The sequence below is a fragment of the Geotrypetes seraphini genome, chromosome 4 (genome assembly GCF_902459505.1).
Source record: "Geotrypetes seraphini chromosome 4, aGeoSer1.1, whole genome shotgun sequence".
Classification (NCBI taxonomy): Eukaryota; Metazoa; Chordata; class Amphibia; order Gymnophiona; family Dermophiidae; genus Geotrypetes; species Geotrypetes seraphini.
The window spans coordinates 286316234-286343114 of record NC_047087.1 but is presented as its reverse complement, the minus strand read 5'-3'; the positions used below and the strand labels follow the sequence as shown (position 1 = coordinate 286343114).

The window sequence follows — 26881 nt, the reverse complement described above, 5'->3', positions numbered from 1 at the left end:
TCCTGATGAAGATCATGGAATGGAGGAGTGGCCTCAGAACCCTGAGGTTGTGAGTTCAATTCCCACTGCAGCTCCTTGTGACACTGGGCAAGTCACTTAACATTTTGTTGCCCCAGGTACATAATACATACCTGTCTAAAATATGTAAACCACTTTGATTGTAACCACACAGAAAAAGCAGTATATCAAGTCTCATCCCCTTTATTGGATTAAACATCCTGGAAAGCATCCCGGAGAATCGTGAAAAGTAAACAGAGAAGATTGTTGGCATTCATATACAGTTTCATTTTATCAACAGTATTGCAAGACAAATCAACTGCACCTCGGAAGGTGTAAGTATCATAGAAACATAAAAACATGATGGCAGATAAAGGCCAAATGGCCCTTCCAGTCTGCCCATCCGCAGTAACCATCTCTTCCTCTCTCTAAGAGAGCCTTTGTGCCTATCCCAGGCTTTCTTGAAATCAGACACAGTCTCTGTTTCCACCACCTCTACTGAGACTGTTTCACGCATCTACAACCCTTTCTGTAAAAAAGTATTTCCTTAGATTACTCCTGAGCCTATCACCCTTTAACTTCATCCTATATCCTCTTATTCTAGAGCTTCCTTTCAAATGAGACTCGACTCATGCACAGTTACACCACGTAGATATTTAAATGTCTTAATCATCTCAAAAAATCTCTCTACAAGTGTAATTCTTCAAATATTGGAAAAAAAAAATCATAAAACAAAAAAAATAAAATAAAAAACATTCAATTACGAATGCCACAACAAAAATGTGCTAATAAAATGCTAAATTATATGTAGTGCTCAGTGAAATGCAGTGATCCTGCTGGCTGTGCTATTTAGTGCCCCCTTCCTGATGACGCCTTGAGCGAAACTCGAGTCGAAGGGAGGCCAGTAGTTCAGTGAATACGGGGTTGTAAAGGTTTCACAGCACTTGATTGCAACTTGTCCAGCATTATCGTTTAACTTCTGCCTCCAGTATTTGTTCATCCGATTCAGATAAATAACGGTTACATTCAGTATTTTCCATTACATGATACATCTATCAACCTAATATTATGTAATGTAATGTAATTTATTTCTTATATACCGCTACATCCGTTAGGTTCTAAGCGGTTTACAGAAAATATACATTAAGATTAGAAATAAGAAAGGTACTTGAAAAATTCCCTTACTGTCCCGAAGGCTCACAATCTAACTAAAGTACCTGGAGGGTAATAGAGAAGTGAAAAGTAGAGTTAGAGGAAAAATAAAAATAAAATAAACATTTTAACAAGACAGCATTGATCTAAATACTTTGGAAGGTAGAAGAGAGGAGAGAAAGGAATAGAAGCAGAAGGGGGAGCCGTTGAACAGTAGAATTCTGGAGAAATTTAAATGATAGAAATAGAACAAAACAAAGACAAAAGGCAAAACAATAGATAAGATTAAAGATAAATCATAAGCTGGAAAGAAAAATAAAATAAAACTTTGTCTTCAATCCACGGTTTCAGCGTCAGTGATGAAGTGGAGCAAGTAAGTTTAGGAGGAGCGATTGACTTTCCAGAAAGAGCTTCTTCAGGGAAGAGACTTGGCAGACAGTCCCAGGATGCCTATGTCTCCTCCCCTGCGATGTTCTCCCATCCATGCATTCCCTCCCAGACACACTGCCCGTGCCCCAGCCGCTCCAAGGAGGCTGCCCCAGATGAGGCCCACGGTGAATGCAGGATTCTCTCCTCTGCGGGAAAGCTGCCCGGAGCCGACAGTCGATCTTCTTAGCGGATTGCATGGGGGGAAGAGTTCACACTCTTGGTAGGATCGGGTCTGTGTGCTCTCGGTGGTTGTGGCTGGTCTCGTTGCTGCTTAGGTGTAAAAGCAGTTGATCACCACTGCTGCTGATATTTAAAAGCAGGCAGATTGATCTCTCCAATGGACTGCAGGGGGAGGAGTTCACACTCCTGGCAGGATCGGGTCTGTGGGCTCTTGGTGGTTGCGGTAGGTCTCGCTGCTGCTTGTATGTAAAAGCAGTTGTTTTTCTACTGCTGCTGATATTTAAAGCAGGTAGATTGATCTCTTAAACGGGATATAGGGGGAGGAGCTCACATGCCTGGTTGGATCGGGGCAAGGGCTCCTATTATAGGCAGCTGGTCTTGCTGCTACTTAGGTGTTAAAGCAGTTGATCTTCCTAGCGGACTGCAGGAGGTGTGGAGCTCACACTCCTGTCATGATCTGGTCTTGGTAGTTGCGGTTGGTCCCAATGCTGCTTAGGTGTAAAAGCAGTTGTTCTCCCACTGCTGCTGTTATTTAAAAGCAGGTAGATTGATCTATCCAATGGAATGCTGGGGGAAGATCTTATATGTCTGGCTGGATCGTGGCAAAGGGTTCCCGGTAGTGGCGGCTGGTCCTATTGCTGCTTAGGTGTAAAAACAGTTGATCTTCTTATCGAATTGTAGGGGGGGCAGATCTCACATTCCTGGCAGCATCAATCAATAGCAGCATGGACAAATAACTTAATGGTTAGAACAGTGGCTGTTATTAGGTATTGGTAGTTGCTATTGTACTACTATCATTTGTGCATTGGTTAATTGGTATTATTTTTATTAACTGTTCAATATGACTTTTATTGTGTGGGACAAATGTTAGTCCCTTCAAGTTTCAAGTTTTATTCAATATTTGATTAATCGCTTATCGTAACTACTAAGCGATTTACATTTACAGAAAATACATAATAAAAATTAACAATAATATAATAAAATCTAAAAATCAATTTAAAAACAAACTAGACAAATTTAGACAGGAAACATTGGGAAAGAGGGGAAAGAAATACAATTTGTAATAGGAAAGGAGGGATAAATAAGGGTCAATACACAGAATGGATGGGAAAACAAAATTATATATATATATATATATAGCTGACTGAAGTGAAAGGGAGTTGTAAAGAGTAATTGGCAATTCAATTAAGGATTAAAAGCGTCTATAAAAAGAAAGCTCTTGAGTTGGCTTTTAAATTTGTCGAGGTTTTTCTCCTCCCTTAAATAAAGTGGTAGAGAATTCCATGTTTGCGGTGCTGTGACTGAGAAAATATACTGTCTTCTGGTATTTATGATTTTGAGAGAGGGGATAACTAATAAACGTTGCTGATTGGATCGTAAAGTTTTTTGAGAAGTGTATGGAATTAGAACTTTATAAATGAATGATGGATTTTTGGATGATAAAGATTTAAAGGTGAGTAAAGATAGCTTGTATAAAATTCGATGTCCCACTGGGAGCCAATGTGCTTTTTGTAATAAAGGGGTTACATGGTCAAATTTTTTGGCCCCAGTAATTAATTTAATAGATGTATTTTGTATGATCTGTAGTCTTCTGATTTCTTTTTGGGCCATTCCTTTGAATAAAGCATTACAATAATCGATTTTTGCAATAATTAATGAATGAATTAATATGTTTAAAGATTTGGCACAGAGAAATTTCGAAATAGAACGAATTTGACGTAATCTGTAAAAAGAGGCTTTGACTACATAACTAATGTGGTCATGATAAGTTAAGTTTTCGTCAAGGATGACACCTAAGATCCGAATTTTGTTACTCCTTGGATTTTAATAGGAACAGATATTTTATGATTTTCTTTCCAAGGAAAAAGTAATGTTACTTGGAGGGCACTCTATGTGCCATGATGGTCCCTCCTTACAACCATGGCTGGCATTTTTATGACACTATTTGGTTGGTGACTGAGCACTATATATAATTTAGCATTCTATTAGCACATTTTTGTTGTGGCATTCGTAAACTGAATGTTTTTTTTTTTGTTTTTTTATGATTTTTTTTTTTCCAACATTTGAAGAATTACACTTGTGGAGAGATTTTTGGGTATTTTGCACTTTAACACAAGTAATTTTAGTGTTGCTCCTGGTATTTGTTTAATCATATCTCCCCTCTCCTGCCTTTCCTCCAAAGTATACAGATTGAGATCTTTAAGTCTGTCCCCATACGCCTTATAATGAAGACTACATACCATTTTAGTAGCCTTCCTCTGGACTGACGCCATATTTTTGATATATTTTTGAAGGTGTGGCCTCCAGAATTGCGCACACAATATTCTAAATGAGGTCTCACCAGAGTCTTACACAGGGGCATCAATACCTCCTTTTTCCTACTGGACGTACCTCTCCCTATGCAACCTAGCATCCTTCTAGCTTTCACCGTCACCTTTTCAACCTGTTTGGCCACCTTAAGATCATAAACTATCCTAACTGAGTGGTATAAATATTTAATGTATCACAAAAGTCAAATCTCCACTCCTATGAAGAAGTCTATTCTCAAACACTCGCACTCCACTTTTATAGTTTATCTATACTTGGAGCTTGATATTCGTTCAGGAAAAGGCCTCAGAAATAAGGATTACTACGCTTATAATTTCAGTGGTAATCATTACCAGCATAGGTGTATACCAAACACGTACTCCGTACTGCAATCACTGGCCAAAAGCCTGTTCTTTTATTTCATTATCCATATTATGTTTCTGCTAATTTAAACTATTTTTTAAACAATTTTTTAAACTTTTTTGTTATAACTTATATCTCTTATTTTGCACATTAACTGATTGAGTGCAGACTGCTTCAGAATTTGAAAAACCTCCCAGAAAATTACTTATCTTTAGTGTTTTCATAGTAACATAGTAGATGACAGCAGATAAAGACCCGAATGGTCCATCCAGTCTGCCCAACCTGATTCAATTTAAATTTTTTTAATTTTTTTCTTAGCTATTTCTGGGTAAAAATCCAAAGCTCTCCCGGTACTGTGCTTGGGTTCCTACTACGGAAATCTCCGTTAAAACCTACTCCAGCCCATCTACACCCTCCCAGCCACTGAAGCCCTCCCCAGTCCATCCCCCACCAAACGGCCATACACAGACACAGACCGTGCAAGTCTGCCCAGTACTGGCCTTAGTTCAATATTTAATATTATTTTCTGATTCTAGATCCTCTGTGTACATCCCACGCTTCTTATTATTTTCATTATTCTGTTTCCATTTCTGAGCTTCTTCAATTCTGTGCTATTTCGTACTCGGGACCAGAACCGGAGCTTTCAACGCTCTCGGGACTAGAGCCAGAGCCGACGCGGCTGGCGTTTCACGGACCGCTGGTTTGTCCACTGCTTCAGGGCCGATTTTAGAGCACAGCAATGTTGCTTCTTAGTGTTCTATCAGAAGTTTTTCAACCTTAAGATTATCACATACAGACTTCCGGTGACGTCACTGACCAAGATGGAGGGTTAGAGACTTTGCTCTGACTCTCCGCTGCATATTGCATACCTTTCCCATTGCGGGCTGCTGATTTTTGTTCGAGTGTGGGTAGCCGGGAGTGCGCGAAGCCCAGTACAACTGCGGGATGCCGTCGCGAAAGAAAATCGATACCGGCAGACCGTCGGAGCGTGGAGGAGAGCAGGGAGGCCTCCGCCATGTGAGAGGGACCTCCAGCGTGTCCGCGCACGAGTCGGGAGACAGCGCATCTGAAGAGGAATCGGAGCGCGGTGCTTCCCCGCGGCTGCGGCGTGCAGGCTCGGCGGCGGCTATTACAAAAGCCGATTTGCAATTGTGGGCTGCAGAGATTAAAGATGAGGTGGCGGCTGTGAAAGGGAAAATTAAAGAGGCAGTTAAGGAGATTCGGCAGGACTTTGCAGATTTGCTGGGCAGAGTGGAAGATACAGAAAAGAGAATGGGGGAGCAAGAGGAAGCTGTGCAAGGAATCACTACCCAGATGAAGGCGGTCCAAAAAGATCTTCTGGACTGTTGTGCTCAAGTGGAAGATCTGGAGAATAGGTCCCGACGGAACAATGTCCGGATCCGGGGAGTTCCGGATACAGCTGAGTATGGGGACGCTCCGGCTGTGGTGCAGGAGCTTAGCTGGTTTCTGCTGGCTGATGATGGGGCATCTGAAGCTACTCCCGGGGGCCTGAGAGTGGATAGGGCGCACCGCACACTGGGTCCGAAGAATGGGGATTACCCGAGAGATATTATCGCTTGCATCCACCACTTCCCAGATAAAGATCGACTGGTGAAGAAAGCTAGAGACTTGGGTGTTATATCTTGGAAGAATTTGAAAGTGGAGATATTTCAGGATCTCTCGACCATCACTTTGCAGAAAAGGAGGGAGTTTCGACCATTGCTGGAGGTGCTGAAGCAGAACAACTTACGCTATTGCTGGCTTTTTCCATTCGGCCTGTTAGTGACTTTTAATGGGGTGCACAAGCGTGTGACGACCGTGGCGGAGCTGCAGGCGTTACTTCTGAAGGAGGACCTGGTGAAGATGGGAGATTCTGCCTTGAGCAAGTTATCGGCGCAGAAGTTGGAGCGTTATCAGTGGAAAGCGGTGCCCCAGAGGCGGAGAGGACGGCAGAGCTCTCGACCTGAGGGGGAGGCGACCGAGCTGAGCACAGCCACATCCCCTGACACCTGAGTGGCTGGCTGAGGGTGGTAGTGTCCATCCGCTGCAGGGTTCTGGACCTTGGTGCTGATCCAGTGTTGACTTTGGGAGTGCGCTTGAGATTGTATGGTTGAGGGTCTGGGGAGTGCTTGGTGGGGGGATCTTGAGTGTGGGAGGTTTGAATGTGGGGATGGGAGGTATATTGAAGGTGACATGGGGGGTGGTGAAGTCACTTGAAGTCCTGGAGGGAGTGGGGAGAGAGGGAGTGTGGGTCAGGTGGGGAGGGGGGTGGAGGGCTTGGGTGGGGGGGTGAATGGAGGGAGATGGAGGGGGGAGGGGAGTGGGTGCTGGGTGTGCTGTCTCTAGTTGAGGATGGGGGGGGCTAATGTACTAAGAGTGGGCAGTTTGAATGTTAAGGGGCTTAACATGCCGCGTAAACGGCAATTGTTGTTGAAAGAAGTTAAGCGCCTAAGTTTTGATATTTGTTTTGTTCAAGAAACTCATTTTGTGAAAGCAGGGGAAAAACTTGTACAGTTCCGGGATTATCCCGTGAGGACTTGGGCTTCTAATCGGGTGGAGCGGAAGAAGGCTGGGGTGGGAATTTTGTTTTCTCATAGGTTGAGGGTGGTACCTGCTCAGGAATGGAGGGATGAGGGGGGGAGGTGGCTTATTTGGACGGGCACTGTTAATGGGATTCAGGTGACGTTGGTAAATCTGTATGCACCTAATTCTCAACAAGGCAAATTTTTTGACGCTCTTTTGTCCAAAATTTTATCGGTTAAGGTTGGGCATTTGGTGGTTGGTGGGGATTTCAACCTGGTGCTTAATCCGGCCTGGGACTCTACAGGCAAGGGAGGGGATAGACTTAAATGCGACAGGAAATGCTTGAAGAGGTTTCTGGATGTCCTTAATGTTGTTGATGGGTGGCGGGTACAACACTGGATGGGCAGGGATTACACCTTCTATTCTCCTGTGCATGAGGTATACACTCGCATTGATTTGCTCTGTGTTGATAAAAGGTGGGGGGGGGGAAATTGCTAGACACAAAAATTGATACTATTGGGTGGTCTGACCATGCTCCGTTATGGATGGATCTGCGATGGGGAGGCCCTCGGGTTGGGGATACCTATTGGAAGCTGAATGATACCCTGTTGGGGGATCCACAAATTGTGCAACGGTTGGAAAAGGGGATTTATGATTTCCTGGATCATAATAGCATAGATCAGTTTTCTCCCTTGACGATTTGGGAAAGTTTAAAGGTGGTGTTACGGGGTGAGTTGATCTCTATGGCAGCCTATAAGAAAAAGAACCGACAACGGGAGGAATTGCAGTTGCGGGAAACACTTCGTACTCTGGTAGATCAACATAAGCGGGGGCAAGGGGGACCGCAGCTTCAGCTTCGGCTTCAGGAAACCCGTATGGTTCTGGGAAAATTAGAGGATGAGGTGATTAAATTTAATCTAGATAAGTTGAAGCTCAAATTTTTTGAATCTGGGAATCGGGCAAGTAAATTATTGGCTCACAGGGTCAAGTTGCAGCAAACTCTGGGTAATATCATGTCTATTAAGGCTCGTGATGGCAGGGTGGTGACTGACGAAGCCGGGATACAACAGAGGTTTCGGGAATTTTACCAGGAGCTCTATACCCTGGAGGTTGCGGGCTCGGTTGCTGAGAGCCATGATTATTTGCGAGATTTGGGGCTACCTACGCTGTCTGGCCCTGACGCTCAGGGGCTGGAGGGGGGATATCACTGTGGAGGAGGTATTACACGTTATCCGACATTTGAAGCCAGGAAAATCCCCTGGGTTGGATGGGTTTACGGGGTTATTTTACAAGAAACTTTCCCCCTTGGTTGCGCCCTTACTGACTAGGTTATTCAATTCTCTGAAAGAGGGGGAGCGTTTGCCTTTCTATATGAGATTGGCAGGGATTACGATACTCCCTAAACCAGGGAAAGATGCGTCCGTCTGTGGGAGTTATCGCCCTATTTCTCTGCTGGGTATTGACACCAAAATCTTGGCCCGTATTTTGGCAGATAGGATGACTGCCCATATGCCAGTACTTATTCATCCTGACCAAGTGGGGTTCATTGGGGGACGCCAGGCGGCTGATGGTATTCGGCGCGTGCTGAATTTGGTGTGGGAAGCACGGAGATTGGGGTCCCCCTGGGTGGCTGTAGCGGTGGATGCCGAAAAGGCATTTGATAGGGTGGATTGGACGTTTATGGAAGCTGTCTTGCGCCAGATGGGGTTCGGTTCGCGCTTTATTTCCTGGATTCTTACTCTTTACCATACTCCAATGGCTTGTATCAAAGTTAATGGAGTATACACGAAGCCCTTTGAGCTTCATAGGGGGACGAGACAGGGGTGCCCGCTCTCTCCCTTGTTGTTTGCTTTGGTGATTGAGCCTTTGGCACAACGTATTCGCCAGTCTAGGCTTGTACGGGGTGTTCAGGTGCAGGGGGTTGAGCATAAACTGTCCCTTTTTGCGGATGACATTTTGGCCATAGTGGAAGGTTCGGAGCGGTCACTTCTAGCTCTACAAGATTTGATGCGGGATTATGGGCGGATTTCTGGCTTTAAGGCTAATTTGGCTAAAACTGAGATTTTGAACATTTCGGTGCCGGATGAGGTGGTTCGGGAATTGCAAAGTCAGGTCCCTTTTCGCTGGGTGTCGGGCCCTATTCGATATTTGGGGATCCAGTTGGGGGTGGAGTGGTCTAACTTGTTCCGACTTAACTATCTACCTCTGGTTTCGGCTTTGCGGCAGGACCTTGCTAGATGGGATCCCTTGTACCTTTCCTGGATGGGCAGAATGGAGGTGGTGCGCATGATGATCCTTCCCAGATTTCTTTATCTCTTTCAAGTCCTTCCTGTCGAAATTCCCAGAGTGTATTTTTTTCGTTGGCACAGGAATCTTTTGCGCTTTATATGGGGGGGGTAGGCATCCCAGGGTTGCGAGATTTGCCATGTTCAAATTCAAGGAGGAGGGGGGCTTGGGGATACCCAATTTGGAACTGTATTATCGGGCTGCGCAAATTCGGGCGGTTGTGGATTGGCATGCGGATCTGGTTAAATTGTGGGTTCAGGTGGAACAGGGTCTCATGGGGGGTCCCAGGGGCATAGATGCTTTGTCTTACAGAACTTACACCCTAAATGGAGAAACATTAGCCACGACCTCAGCAGAACGAGATTTGGGAGTAATCATTAGTGCAGACATGAAGGCTGCCAAGCAGGTAGAGAAGGCCACATCCAAGGCAAGGCAAATGATGGGATGTATCAATAGAAGTTTCGTCAGTCGGAAACCAGAAGTCATAATGCCGCTGTACAGAACCATGGTGAGACCTCATCTGGAATACTGTGTGCAGTTCTGGAGGCCACATTACCGTAAAGATGTGATTAGAATCGAGTCGGTTCAGCGGATGGCCACTAGGATGATCTTGGGGTTCAAGGGTCTCTCATACGAAGAGAGACTGAGCAGACTGCGGCTCTACACTCTAGAGGAACGCAGGGAGAGAGGGGACATGATTGAGACATTTAAATACATCACAGGACGCGTCGAGGTGGAAGATGACATCCTCTTCCCCAAAGGACCCTCGACCACAAGAGGGCATCCGCTTAAACTCAGAGGAGGGAAATTTAGTAGTGACACCAGGAAGTATTTTTTCACGGAAAGGGTGGTAGATCACTGGAATAAGCTTCCGGTGCAGGTGGTCGAGGCCACCGGCGTGCTTGACTTTAAAAGTAAATGGGACATGTACGTGGGATCCCTACGTAGGACGAATCACTAGCATCTAGACTTATCGGGTGGGTCAGTAGAGTGGGCAGACTTGATGGGCTATAGCCCTTTTCTGCCGTCATCTTTCTATGTTTCTTTCTATTTACCATGGGTGGGCTTACGGAAGAGGGAGCTCGCTACCATTTCTAACCCATTTATACGATGGACGTTGCGGGTATGGGTGGGGGCCACTCGGAAATTGATGGGTAAGGAGAGGGGACTACATTTCCTTCCTATTCGGTATGCGGAGGATTTCCTTCCGGGTAGGGAGGGGGGGTCTTTCGCAGGTGGGAGCGTGGCGGGCTGCAGTGTTTTGGCCAGTTGTTGGAGGGGGAGCACATCAAAGGGTTTCCTGAGGTCCAAGCTTCTTTTCACCTAGAGCAGCGAGATTTATTCCCCTTCTTACAGGTGAAGGATTACGTTATGCGTGCTAGAGCGGGGGACGTTAACGCTTTTCGGCGCTCGCGGTTTGAGATGCTGTTGGGGGATCCGGTGCGACGGGGCTGCATCTCGATGTTGTATCGTTTCTTACATGCTGAACCTGATCAGAAGACTTCTTATATGCGGGCCTGGGAGAAGGATTTGGGGCTCACCTATACGGCAGAGGAATGGGAACAAATTGCATTGCGAATACACCATGTGGCGGTGGCTCCGCAGTTGGTGGAGAATGCTCTTAAGCTATTAGTGCGTTGGTATGTTACTCCTGTGATACTTAACAAGATGTATACCTCGTGTGCAGGGGAGTGCTGGAGAGGGTGTGGTCTCCGGGGAACATTCTTTCATATGTGGTGGGAGTGTCCTCATCTTTTGAGCTATTGGACTCAGGTGTTTAGCTATGTGGGGCAACTTCTTCAATGCCAGCTGACATATAGAGCGGAAACTGCTCTGTTGGGGGTACTCCCGGGGGAAGTGGAGGCTACGCAAGACAAGTTGGCGCATCTGGCTTTTACAGCTGCTAGGTTAGTGCTGGCTACTCATTGGAAGAGCCCCACGATACCCACGGTGGAGATGATGCGGGTGAAATTGGGCTGGGTTTGTGAGAAATTTAGGCTTTCCGCTTTACTCACCCGCCAGAGGCGACAGTTTGAGGATCTCTGGGGTAGGTTTTTGGAGGTGGAGGGTAAGTCTGCATTACCTGCCTTGGCCTCCCCGAAGGATTAATATTACATTGGGGATTCCATTATGCTTTTGACTCTTGTCTCTTTTCCTATTCTTTTCTTGTGCTTCTTCTAACAGGGGGGGGGGGGGTTTGTGCTGTCATTTGGGGTTGGGGTAATTCAGATGGTTCTCTGGGGGGGGGTTGGGGGGTTGGACCTGGGTAGGGGATGGGGTTTGGGAGGTTCTTTCTTGAGGGGAGGGGTTTTGTATTTCTTGTACACTGTTTTACTGCTTTTATGGTTTTGCCATGTTGTTGTATGCTTGGGCGCAGTGTTTAAATAAAGAATTAAAAAAAAAAAAGATTATCACATACAATCACACCCAAGTCCCATTTTGATTGGTGTTGGAAAGGCGGTATAGTAGGCATATTGATAAACTATATAAAATCTATAAGTAAATTACAAATGTTCTTTAGCGTCAGGGTTTATTTGTCATTAATATCACCCATTAGTATTAGGAATATACACTGCATCATTTCATTTTGAAATAGTGGTGGTTATTTCAATTAGAAGGGTGTAAATGGCAAATGGCTAAATTGTGATTTTAGAAAAGCTTTATTTATAGAATGAAAGCAAAAGGAAACAGCTTGAAAGGCTTGGTCAGGAGACAAATTACGTGTGCATCCCCAGTTTTGCAATGCAAATATACATTTGCGTAAAAGCTAGACATTAGCATTTACACTTCTCCCTCCACTTGCGACTTAATAATCATTATTCGTGGGTTTTATCTTGCTTATTATTCTTCACGGTTTTTATCTTGCTGGCTCCACCCTCCCCGAATGACATCATCCTGGAGTGCCGAAAAGTGCAGCGCTTTTTTTCCAGCATGGTTGGGCAAACGGCAGCGTCAGAGAAAAGTGTGCAGAGAGAAAGGTCAGCATTTGCTTCTATAATATTGCACAGTACAGTAAAACCTTGGTTTGCGAGCATAATTCCTTCCAGAAGCATGCTTGTAATCCAAAGCACTTACATGTCAAAGCGAATTTCCCCATAAGAAATAATGGAAACTTAGACAATTCGTTCCACAACCCAAAAACTTTAATACAAAATACTATACGTACTCGTATTGCAAGACCTTGCTCATTTAGAACAGTCACTACACTCCCGCAGCGTCAGAGAGAGAAGAACCATCGGCTCAGTAGTGAGGTATGTATGCTGTATGTACTCGTATTGCAAGACATTGCTTGTATATCAAATTAAAATTTAATCAAATGTTTTGCTTTGTCTTGCAAAACACTTGCAAACCAAGTTACTTGCAATCCAAGGTTTTACTGTATTTGTACTGCTAAAGTACAGTACAATGCAAGAACTGCAATACATAACTTGTTTTTTTAAAGCAATCACGAATACCATGAAATCGCAAATAAAACTTATCGTTGGTATTCGCGAGGGCTATACCACAAACCCCATGAATAGGACAGCAAAAAAACTTATTTGCGATTTTTTTGTTATTCGCGGGCTATGACCTTAACCCCTGCGAATACGGAGGGTGAAGTGTACACTTGCTCCATGGCAATGGATGCAAATGCCAATCCACTATTTATTTAGACTTGGGGCTCTCACCATTCAATAAGAGGCCAACTGTGCTTATTTCTCTAGTGCAGGGTTTCTCAACCCAGTCATGCAAGAGACAAGTTTGCATATCAACACAGTGCATACAAATTTATCTTGATAACCATACTGGTTTGGGGGTTCCCATAAAGACGGGGTTGAGAAACCCTGCTGTAGTGTGTAACACCATATCCATATGTCTAAAATTAGAAGCTTTGTCACATAGATTCCTAACTGGCTATACTGGGACACGAAGGTTTGTATAATATAGAACAGACACAGAAAAGCATAAACACCTGCATCTTTGAGTAGCAAATTGACACTTACATTTGTTAGTGTCACCACTTACATGTACAGATTCCAAGTGATACTGTTTTTATCCCCCAAAAGCCCCTTCAGAATGTCCCTGATATTCTGCAATATTCTGACACTAGTGCTGCCCGATTCACCAGCAGCAGCGCTTCCTTCCCCCCCATGTGCAGCATCTTTCCTCCCCTCTCACCCATCCCCTTGTGCAGCAGCTTTCTATCCTTCCCTCCCACCCCCTGTGCAGTAGAACCCACCATTAGGCCGACATACCTCCGCTCTGAGGCTTCTGAAAACTGCAGCGGCGGCAGCACTCTGAACGTCAGAGGGAAGGCCCCCCAGCGGGGACGACCATGAAGCAGCCCATTTAGAGTGCTGCTGAAGTTTTTGGAGGCCTCAGAATGGAGGTATGTCGGTCTCATGGTGGGAGGGTCGGCGGGATTCTGCTGCACAGGGGGATGGGAGGGAGGGATAGAAAGATGTTGCACAAGGGGATGGGTGGAGAAAGGAAAGAGGAAGAGAGAGATGACTGTTGTACATAAAAAAATAAGACATCCCCAAAAATAAGCCCTAGTGTATTTTTTGGACCCAAAATTAATATAAGACACTGTCTTATTTTCAGGGACACACAGTGTTATTTATTTAACATATTTGTATACCGCTAATATCTAGACGGTTTATAAAACGTTCTGCATCCAGTGAACCTTTTGTAAAATACCTGGTAAACTATGAATGTTCCAATTCTCAAGTAAAGACCCTGGACAAAATTTGTCCCTTTAATTACACGAATAGTCAACTACATACTCAACAATTTGCACTACTATTAGTTAACATGCTATCTTTGAATAATGAAATAGCACACAAACATTAGAAAACATAAAACACAACTGAAACACACAAAAAAAGAAAAAAAAACAACAACTATGTTTTACCTGCACATCTTCAGTTAGTACTAGGGTTATATTAACTGCACTTAAGTCCCCTGCCTTCACAACAACAAACCCCAATAGTAGCTATTTTGCACAGATTCATCACTCATCTATGTTTATGTTACAAACACACAATAGCCCAGGGGTGTCAAAGTCCCTCCTCGAGGGCCGCAATCCAGTCAGGTTTTCAGGATTTCCCTAATGAATATGCATGATATCTATTAGCATACAATGAAAGCAGTGCATGCATATAGATCTCATGCATATTCATTGGGGGTAATCCTGAAAACCCGACTGGATTGCGGCCCTCGAGGAGGGACTTTTGACACCCCTGCAGTAGCCAAAGAAAAAAAAATAGCTGAATTGCAATGGATTGGCCAGGAAAAGCCTAAGAGACATTCTGTAAACATTGGCGTATTGCAGAGAAAGAGGTTGATATGATATGATTCTTATTTACCACTATATCCCACCTATACCATACTCAAGTAATACTATGCTCCTCTTCTGAGAATGACTACAACTACTGGAACATAATCATCACTACTGCTAAATCGAGACTGATTATCCAATGTTAATGTTACAGAGATCACAATGGTATCTGCACTGACTGATATCGATACTATCACACTGTTATTGTTACTACACCGATCGCTGACATAAATGGATTCCGATTGCATTTTGGTTACTATTGTAACCCGCCCGATCACTATAAATAGTGGTTGTTAACTGTATTTTGATTACTGTTGTAACCTGCCTCGAATTCTGTTCAGGAGGATTTAGTGGGATATAAGACCGTAAATAATATTTTAAAAAAACACTTCTAGGTTGAATGCAGTTCACAGAAGAGCAATATAAGAGACACAATACTGTACAATACCAGTAAAATGCAACAGAAATCTAATCAATCTGTTTGTAGATAATTTGGTCAGGGTGGATAAAAAATCAGTGATATATATAATTCTTTTCTGAAAAAAAAAATCTATCTAAAGATTTCTATTTACGATACATGAAATAAGGATTAGTTTTTAATTATGTAGCAAGGGGCTGTTTATTTATGCAATGTTTACATTTTTTGTTGAATGAATTCCATTAATCCATTCATAATATCACAGGCATGATATAAATCATAATGTAAAATCAAGGCCACCCTGATTTTTATCTGCTACATATAGTCCTTGATGTCCTACAGGGTGCGTTCCTCAGGAAGTCAGGGAAACAACACATTAAGGGGGAGCTATACGGGACAAATGAAAATCATGACGCAGACCTCGTGGTAAGGGAAAATGCAAGGTCCAGTGCAGTGGTTCTCTGTTCAGACTGCAGTGTATTGTAATAGGTGATCCAGTATTAATTACTGGACCAGTACAGGCAGTCCCCAGGTTAAGAACGAGTTACGTTTTTAAAGCTGTTCTGAAGTCGGATTTGTATGGAACTCAGAACTTGTAGATCTCAAGATTCTTGCTGCTTACCTCTGCTCCCAGCTGACAAAAGGGCCAACTGTCCCTACCAGTGTTCCCTCTAAGGTACAGCATGCACAACCACACACTGTTCTTAATGTGACCATGCATCATTCTTGAATCTTCTACAAGAGAAGTGTAGGAGTCTATGCCAATGGAAATACTGCTCAGTGAAATCAAATAAAACCGCAACCGCATTCTTAAGTACGAGTCGAACTACCTGTAATTCTCAGGCCTGTAATATAGGCATTTCATCCAGTCATGTTTTCAGAATATCCACAATTAATATTCATGAAAGAGATTTGGATGCAGTGGAGGCCCGCAAAGATTTTGAAGAGATGGGTGGGTGGGCAGAGAGGAAGAGAGGTGCCGGTGCCCCTGACAAGATGGCAAACGGGGCAGTCTGCCCCCATTCCCCCTCCCCCCTTGCTAAGCCACTGGACAGAATTATCGTGGAAAAAAAGGAAGAACATAAGAATAGCCTACTGGGTCAGATCAAAGGTCCATCAAGCCCAGTAGCCCATTCTCACGGTCTCTAGTACCTGGCCAAAACCCAAGGAGTAGCAACATTCCATGCTACCAATCCAGGACAAGCAGTGGCTTCCCCATGTCTTTCTCAACAATGGACTATGGACTTTTCCTCCAGGAAATTGTCCAAACCTTTCTTAAAACCAGCTACGCTATCCGCTCTTACCACAACCTCTGGCAATGCATTCCATTGGTCTTAAAAGTACTTCCCTGTAACTTCATCGAGTGTCCACTAGTCTTTGTAAATTTTGATGGAGTGAAAAATTGATCCACTTGTATCCGTTCTACTCCACTCAGGATTTTGTAGACTTCAATCATATCTCCCCTCAGCTGTCTCTTTTCCAAGCTAAAGAGCCCTAACCTTTTTAGTCTTTCCTCATACGAGAGGAGTTCCATCCCCTTTATCATCTTGGTCGCTCTTCTTTGAACCTTTTCTAGCATCACTATATCTTTCTTGAGATAAGGAGACCAGAATTGAACGCAATACTCCAGATGAGGTCTTACCATGGAGCAATACAGGAGCATTATAACATTTTTCATCTTGTTAACCATCCCTTCTTTAATAATTCCTAGCATCCTGTGCTTTTTTGGCTGCCACCACACATTGGGTGGAAGGTTTCATCGTATTATCTACAATGACACCCAGATCCTTTTCTTGGGCGCTAACCCCCAAGGTGGACCCTAGCATCTGATAACTGTGATTTGTGTTATTTTTCCCAATGTTCATCACTTTGCATTTGTCCACATTAAATTTCATCTGCCTCTTAGATACCCAGTCTTCCAATTTCCTAAGGTCTGCCTGCAATGTTTCACAATCCGCATGAGTTTTAACAACTTTGAACAGTTTAGTGTTATCTGCAAATTTAATCACCTCACTCATAGTTCCAATTTCCAGATCATTTATAAATAGCACCGGTCCCAGTACAGATCCCTGTGGCACTCTACTGTTTACTCTTCTCCATTGAGAAAAATGACCATTTAACCCTACCCTCTTTTTTCTATCCAATAACCAATTCCTAATCCACAACTGAACTTTGCCACCTATCCCATGACTCTTTAATTTTCTCAGGAGCTTCTCATGAGGAACTTTATCATGGAGGTACATGTCCATGCATCATCCGGCTCACCTTTATCCACATGTTTATTCACACCTTCAAAGAAGTCAAACAAATTGGTGAGGCAAGATCTCCCTCTGCTGAACCCATGCTGACTCCGTCTCATTAAATCATGTTTGTCTAAGTGTTCCACTCAAATGGAAGAGAAAATAGTTGCCAAAACTAAAGAGGTTGTTTTCTGATCACCTGGCTGCTCAAGAGCCTCTGGCCTTGCTAAACAGTATCCACCCTAATGATATCAGTTCAAGTGGTTTCTGAGAAGTCATAGCCTACTGGTTTCAGTCACATTGCCCCTCAGTATGCAACAAATACTTGCAAATTACTGTAGATCAGAATAAACCACCACACTCACTTACATAGTCTAATATTTCTTTGTAGAAGGCAGAAGAGAAAGACTTCCCAGTCCACCTACCAGTTTACCTCCTGTCAGGAATGCTTACTTAAGATCCTTCTTACCAGATACACCAAAGGCTTCAAGAAACAATTCATTGCTATTTAGATTCAGTCGATCATTATAATATCATGTAAAATACATGAATCAGAACAATTAATGAACAAATAAAACCATTAACTTGTCAGAATTCAACTTGGCCACCTTCATATGCCTTCAGATAGCGAGATATAAATGAATACAAGCCAATCAAACTTGCACTTTTAAACATCATTATGACATACAATCAAATGGTTACCCTTATTATTTCTGGATTAAATCTTTGGAATTTCACAGTGGCAGCTCTCCGTTACAAACATTTTGGATAGTGGATGAATTAATGCCCTGTAATATTCACAGACCTCTTGTAGGCTCTGCAAAACTCTGAACAATTAGTATTACCCTTCCATTTGATTCTTCCTTACTTTATATATTTTCATCAAAAGGTAGCAAGAAGTCAAACAGAGGAACAAAATGGCAGAAACGAGGGTTAGAAAGAAACCAAATAAATAACTGCAAGTAGTATTTTGGTGTCAGACAAAATATTGAAAATAAGGACTGCGAAGCTAGTTCCACATTCTCAGAACTGGCTGATACCATCCCAGTTCCAACCCCACAAGTCCATGCATGCACTGAAGCAAAACCAGAACTGGATCAATCCATCCTGATAAACTGAAGTCAACTGCCAAACCTAAGGTGAGAGTAGTTTCCTACCTCAACTTATACCAAACAAATCTAATATTACTAATTGTGATTGGTTCATCTCAAGAGAATAAATAGTTAAATTCTCCAGGGATCTGTGCTGGAACCGCTGCTTTTTAACATATTTATCAATGATCTAAAGATGGGAATAAGTAGTGAGATAATTAAATTTGCTGACTCAACATTGTTCAAAGTTATTAAATCAAAAAAGGACTGTGAAAAATTGCAAGAGGACCTTGCAAGACTGAGAATCAAAATGGCAGATGATGTTTAATGGGAGCAAGTGCAAAGTGATGCATGAGGGGGGGGGGGGGAAGGAACCTGGTGATGTAGTGTTTCACGTAAGGAGTCACTGCCCGGGAAAAGGATCTAGGTGTTGTCGTTGAAAATAATTGAAACCCTCAGCTTAGTGTGCGGCAACAGCTAAGAAAGCAAATAGAATGTTAGGAATTATCAGGAAAGGAATAGAATGCAAAGATGAGAATGTTATAATGCCTTTATATCACTCCATAGTTCAGCAGTACCTTGAATATGGTGTGTAATTCTGGTTGCCTGCATCTAAAAAAGATATAGTGGAAATAGAAAAGGTACAGAGAATAGCAACAGATGATAAAAGGGATGGGACGACTTCCCTATGAGGAAAGGCTAAAGCAGCTAGGGCTCTTCAGCCTGGAGAAGGGATGGCTCAGGGTAGATATGATAGAGGTCTATAAAATACTGAGTGGAGTGGAAAGGATAGATGTGAATCACTTGATTACTCTTTCCAAAAATATTAGGACTAGGGGGCATTCGATGAAGCTACTAAGTAGTAAATTTAAAACAAACCAAGGAAAATATTTCTTCACTCAACGTGTAATTAAACTTTGGAATTCATTGCCGGAGAATGTAATGAAAGCAGTTAGCTAAACAGGGTTTAAAAAAGGTTTGGATAATTTCCTAAAACAAAAGTCCATAAGTCATTGGGGAAATCCACTGCTTATTCCTAGGATAAGCAGCATAAAATCTATTTTACTACTACTATTATTATTATTTCTAGAGCGCTACTAGACGTGCACAGTGCTGTACAGAGTCACAAAGGAGACAGTCCCTGCTCGAAAGAGCTTACAATCTAAACTGACAAACAGGATGCCAAGTTGGGGGATACAGTTAGGGATGGTGGTTAATCTGCTGGCTAGGATGGTGAGCGGTGAGCAGTAGGTTTATGGATTGAAGGCTATATCAAAAAGATGATTTTCAGTCTGCTTTCAAACAAGGGAAGGGGCGTGAAGAGTAACTCAGGCATATGGGGCAGCCAGATGAAAAGAATGAAGGCTGGAATTGGCAGCGGAGGAGAAGAGTACAGACAAAAGCAGCTCATCTTGAGGGACAGAGTTCTTGGGAAGGCATACAAGGAGAGAGACGAGGAGAGATACTGAGGGTCTGAGGCATGAATACACCTGTAGGTTAGTAATAGGAGTTTGAACTGTATGCAGAGGCGGATAGGGAGCCAGTGAAGTGATTTGAGAGGGGTAAGGCGAATGTAGTCATGGTACACAGGCTTGTCGTGCCATTGGGGCTTGTGTGCATCTGGAAAGCTATGCCATTGGTAGTTTCAATACCAGTAGGGCATCCCAAGGTGGACAGGTTTCAGTGGAGATGTCAGACCCAACTGGGCAGCAGCAGATGAGCTGTGTTGGAGGCAGAGGATCGCGCTTGATGCGAAAACAGCTACAACATCGAGTTTATACTGCGCAGAAGAAAGGCCTGGCAATCTACTTCTGTATTCTGCCATGAGAACTTGATGATGTTCAAGTCACTAGGACTTGAATACGAGTCAATGGCACCTATCAAAACATGCAGCTGAGTTTTTCATTGATTGGATGAGAAAGAGGTGGTTCAGAAGGAGACCCATTTTACTCCTTGAGATCTTGCCAGGTACTTGTGACTTGGATTGGCCACTTTTGGAAGCACGATACTGGGCTTGATGGACCTTCAGTCTGTCCCAAAAGGGCAACTTTTATGTTCTTGGTATAAGACAAAACTAGAACACGTATTTTTCTGTTCAAGGGTGCATTCTATGTGACATCTTTGCTAAATCAATTCAGAACAAGTATTTACAGTCGTAACACTCCTAACCATATGTCTGAAAAAAAAAGGTGAAAATACCCAACATTCAGAGGAGAGGAGAAAAACAGTTATAAAAATAGAGAGAAATCCTGCCACTCTCCTTCAAGTTCACCTTGAGCCTTCACTATAAATTGACCTATTTTCTCTCTCTATCAGAGAACTCGTTTGAAACACCTCACGTGGTTGTGCGAGATCTGCAGAACTGCCACCGTAAGCCCACATTTCAATGATATTTTACACATGTGTAACAAGGTAAATATTCCACACTGAGGCAATCATTATTAAAGACAGGCTGATTCAGAGATCCAGCTAAAATTCAACCTGTTTAACATGCTGTTATAGGAAATAGAAGCTCGATACCACGCTACGTACCGGTAATAAATAACCTTATTTGAAGCTTGATAGAATGTATTTTCTTTTATTTACCCTTTATCTAAACAGAATTATGTTCTGAGCTCAACCATAGGTTACTTCTTGCTTTGCAGTAGAGAATGACACGGGGACAAATTTTTCTCCAGTCCCGCGGGAACTCATCTTCCCATCCCGGCAAATTCTTTTCCTGTCCCTGCCCCATTCCTGCAAGCTCTATCCTCATCTGCATAAACCTCAAACACTTTAAAATCCTAAGTGTCTGAGGCTTGTACGGCTAAGGCAGAACTCACAGGAATGGGACAGGGACAAAACTCGCAGGGACGGGGAAATTGAGTTCCTGCGGTGACCGGGAAAAATTTGTCCTCGTGCCACTCTCTACTTTACATCTTTCTCATGGTAGTGGAGAAGTAGCCCAATAATTAATGCAGTGGGTTGTGATCCTGGGGAAACAGGTTCAATTCCCACTGCAACTCCTTGAAAGGGGATAGATTCCGTATGAACCCAGAGAGTGGTAGAAAACTGGAACGCTCTTCCGGAGGCTGTCCTAGGGGAAAACACCCTCCAGGGATTCAAGACAAAGTTGGACAAGTTCCTGCTGAACTAGAACGTACACAGGTAGGGCTAGACTCAATCAAGGCACTGGTGTTTGACCTAAGGGCTGCCGCATGAGCGGACTGCTGGGCACGATGGACCACTGGTTTGACCCAGCGGCAATTCTTATGTTCTTATCTCGAGCATGTTACTTAGGACCAGATGCACTAAACAGGATCAGTAAGACTGCATGGGTCCATTCCGATCCAATGCAGTGGCCAATTCTAAAAGAGCTATTAATACACTAAAAATTTTGAATGTAAATGATTTGTGCAGAGGTTCGTCATAATCTCCGTCTCTCCCGTCCAATTGATCGCCGTGAGAGCGACTGTCATACATGTGCAGAGCCAGCAGGGGGAAGCCCGAACAGCTGAGAGGCAAGGAAAGCCCCAATGCAGCCTCTGTTGATAGGAGGGAGGGAGCATCCCTCCTGCCATTTTTTCTCACACGGGAGGGGGGTGTTGGTTCCCAGTGCTGATTTGTTGGGGGGGGGGGACATTGGGGAAAGCCATCATTGGCCAGGGGGGCCTTTTTTTTTCTTTTTTTAATGGGGCAGATCATGTGCGTGGCCAGTTTGCATGACTGGATCGGAAAATGGGTGATCGAGGATAAAAACACACAGTAAGCCGTTTTGTGCATCGGGTCGGCAAATGCAGTTGTCACTAAAGCAGTCAAAACTGGTTTAGCGACAAATTGCTGACTATAATGTATCTGGGCCTTAATCCTGCATTGCTCTAGGTAAAAAATAATAATAATTTTGGGACAGAGAAAGTACTTTAATAAACTTGGAAACCTAGCACTATAGAAAGATCTAGTAGTATTAATAGCATTTTGCCATGCTATACGGCTCTTAAATTCAATGATAATGCCATCCTTCTAGGATTTTTGTTGCTGTTATAAGCAAATGATTCATTGATTCATAAGCACCAATGATCTACAGAAAGATAAAAAGCTGAAGGGATCAAAGGCTCCTCTCAGTAAACCAGAGAGGACCAAGGGGAATCCTCTGCAGCACGAAAAAGAAATCTCGCCAATCAGCGGGGAATACAGAACTTGAAGATAAAAGAAACACAAGCCCCCTACTGTCTTGCTTGTAGGAAGACAACCGAGGAGCTGATGGGCAGGTCAGAGATAAGAACATAAGAACATAGGAAGTTGCCTCCACTGGGTCAGACCAGAGGTCCATCGCGCCCAGCGGTCCGCTCCCGCGGCGGCCCATCAGGTCCATGACCTGTGAAGTGGTTCCTGACCATTTCTATGACCTACCTCTGCTTCTATCTGTACCCCTCAATCCCCTTATCTTTTAGGAACCTATCTATATTCCTTGAACCCCTGTACTGTGCTCTGGCCTATCAAAGCCTCCGGAAGCGCGTTCCATGTGTCCACCACCCTCTGGGTAAAAAAGAACTTCCTAGCATTTGTTCTAAATCTGTTCCCTTTCAATTTCTCCGAGTGACCCCTAGTACTTGTGGTTCCCCACAGTCTGAAAAATCTGTTCCTGTCTACCTTCTCTATGCCCTTCAGGATTTTGAAGGTTTCTATCATGTCTCCTCTAAGTCTTCTCTTATCTAGGGAGAACAGCCCCAGCATTTTCAACCTGTCAGCGTATGAAAAGTTTTCCATACCTTTTATCAGTTTAGTCGCTCTTCTCTGGACCCCCTCAAGTACTGCCATGTCCTTCTTGAGGTACGGCGACCAGTACTCCAGGTGCGGGCGCACCATTGCACGATACAGTGGCATGATGACTTCCTTCGTCCTGGTTGCGATACCCTTTTTAATGATACCCAACATTCTGTTCGCTTTCTTTGAGGCTATCGCACACTGTGCCGATGCTTTCAATGTTGTGTCCACCATCACCCCCAGGTCTCTTTCAAGGTTGCTCACCCCTAGCAATGATCCCCCCATTTTGTAGCAAAAGTATGCAAATGAAGCTTCCTCCAAGGATCTCCTGAGTAGGGATGCATAACCCGAGAGTTCAGGAATAGAGTAGGGTTGTACAATAACTACTTTTTCAGTATCTCAATTACACGCTTTTCCCCTTCCTTGGAAGGATCACTATCTGCTCACAGCTCTAATTAGGAATCTCTTGCAGTCTTTATTCAATCAAATTGCTGTGCTAGCCACAGGTCCACAAATTCTCATGTCCTTTATCAGGACCCTCTCATTCTCCTTTTTCTTCCTTCCCTATGAACTTTCTGGATCTTCACTTAGATGAGGCACCAGATTGCTGGAACGATACCCTATCCTCTCAAGTTATTCCTCCATCAAGAAATACTTCTGTTCATAAAGGTAGAAAGAATCCCTGGTATCACGCCAGTTTAATTCTGTTTCACCATTATATACATCATGCAGAATGTAGGTGGCACAAAGTTTGAACACTTAACTCTCTTGTATAATCTCAGCACACTGATATTATTTTCAGCAAATAAATGTAGCTAAGAGAAATTATTTCTCTAAGTTGTTGGAGAAGTCCAATAATAGGAATAAGACAAATCTTCTCTATCCTGTCCAACTCTTGTTCTCCATCATCATCAACTCCTCTTTCTCTTTCTTACTTACTTCAAAACTAAATGCTTCAGAATATAGTGAATATTATTCCATCAGTACATACCTCTCAAAATTTGAGTGGAATGGCAAATTGGTCTTCTTTCTCCATTCCCTCATTGACACAACTTTCTAATATCATTGCTAAAATCCATTTACCTCCTTCCGTGATCCACTCCCTTCAAGTTGGACACAACTTCCAAGACATGGTCTGCTTCCGATAATTTTACATCTCATTATCCTCATTCTGTCCAATGGCGAGGTTCCATTTTCATGGAAAACAGCTATTGTTCAACCCATACTTTAAAAAACAAAACAAAACACCTCTTCACTACCACTTCATCAGCCAGACAGTTATCGCCCCATATCTAATCTCTGCAAATTTTCTAGATCACAGAGCAGGTTGTTTTTAACCAACTCTCTGAATCTGTAGATAAAACGTCAGATGGGTTTTCGCACACATCACAGCACAGAGACAACCGTGACAACTCTCAATAGTGAATTAAACTCTTTTTTTTTTAGATGCAGGTGCTCTTTTGCTTTTGGTCTCACTTGACCTTTCAGCGGCTTTTGATTTAGTGGACCATTCTTTACTACTGTCTTGACTACAAAAAAATACTTTGACGACTCCTCTTTCCGCCTTCTGGTACAGTCCTCTGTTCTGAGCGTACTAGACTATTGCAATGTCATTTATCTGAGCTCCACAAAGAAAACCCTTAGGAGACTAAAATTGATCCAGAACACTGCCGTCCGCCTCATATTTGGCCTGAACAAATGGGACCACATCACACCTTTCTACTACCATTGGCTCCCTTTCGAATCCAGAGTCCTATTCAAATTCGCCTGCTTCTGCTACAAAACTGTTTTTGGCCTATTACCTAGATACCTCAATCACCATTTCACTCTGAACCTCACCAACATGAAATCCCGCAGAATACAGCTGTTTGTCTTCCCATCCCTAAAATTATGTCATTTCAAAAGATTTCTCGACAAAACCTTTGCTTACCAGGTGGCCAAGCTGAACCCTTGGCTTGCCCAAATGATACTCGAGGCCCCCTCTTACCTTAGTTTCAGAAAACTTCTCAAAACGCACCTTTTCCGTGAACAGGCCTTTTAATCCCCCTTGCCCCCTATTTTCTCCCCTTTCCCACACTACCCCGCTCCTTCGGCTCTCCCTCTTCCCCCCTCCCCCGATTTTATCTCTCTCTCGCTATATCTTACCTCACAACCCTTCCTTCTGTATTACCGTTACCTCTGCCTAATCTCTTCAAAGAGTTCCCTCCCCCCCGCTTCATTGCCTGTAACTCTGTCAAAATTTTGTAAATCCGTGTGTTATCACGGACCTTAATTAATGGATGTGAACCGCCTAGAACTTTACGGGTACGGCGGTATACAAGAATAAATTATTATTATTATTATTACAATCAATAGGTATTTCAAGCAAGGTTTTTCAGTGGTTCAAGTGTTTATCTCTCTAAGAGATATTTCAAGGTATCTCTTTCCCCTCCTCCTTTTCTTCAGCAATTTCATTGGCTTGTGGAGTTCAAGGCTCTGTTTTATCCCCTCTTCTATTTAACTATGTTTGTAAGCCCACTTGCTACATTAATCCAAGAGCATAACATCAAAGCATATACTGTACAGCAGGGGTGTCAAAGTCCCTCCTCGAGGGCCGCAATCCAGTCGGGTTTTCAGGATTTCCCCAATGAATATGCATAAGATCTATTTGCATGCAGTGCTAATAGATCTCATGTATATTCATTGGGGAAATCCTGAAAACCCGACTGGATTGCGGCCATCGAGGACGGACTTTGACACCCCTGCTGTACAGTATTTATGCCGATGATATTCTTTAAATTTCCCAGTGCTATCTCACTAGTTAAATCTAGGTCCCCTTAAATCATGCACAGATGAAATTGCAGCTTGGTTATCATCTTGTAAAATCTTAAATCCAACAACAAAAAAAACCTGTATGTCGGATTACAGGCATGCTCCCAGTTCCTACTATACCAATAAAACTCTTTGGAACTGACCTATTCTCTTTAAAATAATTTTCGCAACCTAGGGGTTAATTTTGACTATCTTAATCTTTTGATGTTCAGATATCTCAAGTAGTCAGAAAAGGTTATTTTTGGATAAGACGGATCTGTTTTGATTTCAACTTCGTTAGATTTTACTGTTAGTCACACACTTTTGTATGCTTTCATAATTTTAATAAACATAACCAAAAAGATGAAGTCACATTCTTCCTCTTTTACCCAACAATATAGGTTTCTACCGGGGCCCAGAGTGCTAAATGCTCCAACCCTGCTTCGATGGTCAAAGGAATTCTATGAGCACTGGAGCATTTAGCGATATGGGCCTTGGTAGAAGCCTCTACTGCGGCTTAATAAAAGGGAGGAATTGAGTACTCTTACGAGTTTTTACAGCAGAGCACTGGTTTTTATGGCTTTCTTTTTCCTACATATTAAGGCCATTTTTACCACTGCCGGAAACTGGCCTATTTTTTTTTTTTTTTTTCAATTATGTTCAATTCTATTTTATTAAGCAATAGGAAATACAACAGCAATAGCAACCATGGTACACATTTTCATCAGACAACCGCGGAGGACTGGACTCTGATGTCCTCCCCGGACCCACCACCCCCCACCCCACAGCAAGGAATCCCCAGCCCCCCACCCTCCCCTCCCCATCCCCCCACAGATACATAAAACTCTTAGGCAGGAAACAGCAAGGGCAAATAGAATCACAGATTCAGAGGTGGAGTCTATTCAAAACACGGCTACGACTCTCAGGAGTCAAAATGTTCAAGTACGGAGTCCAAATGTGAACAAAGTCTCTGCTCCAGCGACGAGAAGAACAAGCCAAACGGGCCTCCCAACCCATAAGTTCATGAAGGCGATTCCTCCAA

At 43.2% G+C, this 26881-nt stretch overlaps 1 protein-coding gene across 1 annotated transcript in view; it reads right to left on the bottom strand.

Annotated features, from left to right (window-relative positions):
• LDB1 (LIM domain binding 1) overlaps positions 1-26881 on the bottom strand; it is a 297290-nt gene that overhangs the window by 205218 nt on the left and 65191 nt on the right. The window lies entirely within an intron of this gene.